Raw genomic sequence first — 2,228 nt, 5'->3', positions numbered from 1 at the left:
TTTACTGTACCAATATTTTAAATTGGCCTTTGAACTTAGCTTTATTGCATGGCAAAAAAACAGTGTTACCTTGCCAAAGTACTGACAGAGCCCACTGATCTTATAGGGCCTTTCGCACCGCTTTAGTTCCAGAACTAAATGTACAGTACTAAAGTACTGGGACGATTTTGCGCGAACTATTTCCCAGTACCATTTAAAGGGTTGCATTCGCACCGACAGTGTGTACTAAGAAGTGACGTAAGCCGGTCGACAGCGACGTCATTTGTGCGCGGCGTTCAACAACAGAAACAAAGAAAAACAACATTAACAACAGGAGGATGGAGGACGCTGTGATCGGAGCTGTTTTTGTTGTGTCTTGCGGGTTTCACAATAATGGACATGGAAAGTCGACGTATAGCTACGTGAAGCGACTGAAAGAACGGAAAGGAGGACTAAGAATCTCCAACGACAACTGGCAGTGCTACATTGTGTTGTTGAGCGCTCCAAATGCAAACTTTGCATGCAACAATCAGGCAGCAATTGTGACGATCAACAGTACAGAGAGAGCGAGGGTGACTGCCTGAATGACTGAGCGTGTCCTCCATCAGGTTAAGTCATTCATGAAGAAAATTAGTTTGAGATGTCCTAAGAGTAATGTTGTCGTAATATCCTAATATCTTTTCAATGTTTCGGGGTAACGTACTTCTTCATGACTGGTGTCAGAGCTACAAAGTGAAGCTTCAGCTTTTCCCCCTGTCGTTTATCCCAGCGTTTACCCCTCACGTCACTAGCTCCGCCCTTGCGCCATAGCTCGTGACCGGAAGAGAAGATGAGTCGTTTTGAGGGGGAGGGGAGGTTAACTTTTTGATTAAAGATTACGAGGGCACATAAATAAAAAAAAAAATAATGAAGTGCACGGATAAATTATTTATAATAAACACTACAGTATTCCATTAAAAAATAAGATTTTTCAACTTTGATTTCATGGTAACTTTAACAAACATTAAACATATTGACAAATAAATAGAATAAGATCTTAAATAAAAAAAATCAAAAAAAAATCTTAGTTTCACAAACATGAATTAAATTCACAAATAAATAAAATGAGATTTGCAAATAAAAAAACATATTCACAAATATATATTTATGTCACAACCACAACTTTGCCTGGCATTTATTTGTGAATCGCGTCCTGTGCATTTGTAGATAGCTGCACGCATTTGTGAATCGCATCCTGTGCATTTGCGAATTGTGAAACATTTCTTGCGTCAAGACGTGCTGGCAATCCACAAATACGTGAACTCCACCCACCGTCTACTCAAGCCAATCAGATAACAGCCACATTTCGCTGACCAATCGTAGCATGATCTCGCTATAGCCAATCACGTCAGGGCGGTCTCGTACTGAAGTAACTTCATTCATCTGCATTGGCTCAAATAGGTAATATAAGGGCCATAAAATGGGTACAGTAAAATGTTTAAAATTGGATTTCGTTAGACCATCAGACTGTGTATCATGCCAACCAAGCCACAGTATTTTATGTTACTGCCTTTAAAAATGCCAGAGAAACAGTACGTGATGAAGTGTAGTAGGTTAGACTAGTGCGTGTGTGCATTTACAGTGCGTTCTTTCACTGTATGATTCAGTTTAATAAAATACATTTCGAATGATCACAAAATTCAAGATATGGGAGCAGACAATGTATACATTTATATCATTTAATATAGTTTATATAAATATCATTTATATATCAATGTCGTTTCTTTTCTCAAAATCAACATGATTTCAAATATGATATTAAAATTATGTGATATTAATATACAGTTCAATAAACAAAGTTAATTAAGAGACTTAAGTTTTAGACACCATCGGTGGCGGCTCGTCGGGGGAGGCAGGGGAGGCAAAATAATTTTGAGGTGAAAATGGGAGGAGGACGATTTAATGTTAATAAAATTCACAATTCATTTCAGTTCATGTCTCAGAATGTGTATTTTTTTGTTTGTAATTTCACAGTTGTAATACCATAACGTGAAAGCGCCGCTTTTCTATCGCGAATGTGCTGAATCTGCTGATGTAATTGCAACTGCTAATGATAGTGCCTGTTTTTGCTCTATTTCGACAACAAAAATAACTCCAAACAAAGCCACAGGGCTGTGTCTCTGAGCAACATGACAGTGTTTCGTTTCTGAATGAATCAACCGTTTAAATGATTCGGTTCAATCGCAATGACTCACTTATTAACAGTGACT

The 2,228-nt window shown here is 38.0% G+C and overlaps 1 protein-coding gene across 3 annotated transcripts in view; it reads left to right on the top strand.

The window, feature by feature from the left end:
• The window catches only part of LOC107685771 (YLP motif-containing protein 1-like), a 26,200-nt gene that overhangs the window by 1,004 nt on the left and 22,968 nt on the right, over window positions 1-2,228 (top strand). The window lies entirely within an intron of this gene.

The sequence above is a fragment of the Sinocyclocheilus anshuiensis genome, unplaced genomic scaffold (assembly GCF_001515605.1).
Source record: "Sinocyclocheilus anshuiensis isolate Anshui unplaced genomic scaffold, SAMN03320099.WGS_v1.1 scaffold617, whole genome shotgun sequence".
Taxonomy (NCBI): Eukaryota; Metazoa; Chordata; class Actinopteri; order Cypriniformes; family Cyprinidae; genus Sinocyclocheilus; species Sinocyclocheilus anshuiensis.
Note: the sequence above shows the minus strand (reverse complement) of the source record. Positions and strands in the feature narration are given on the sequence as shown.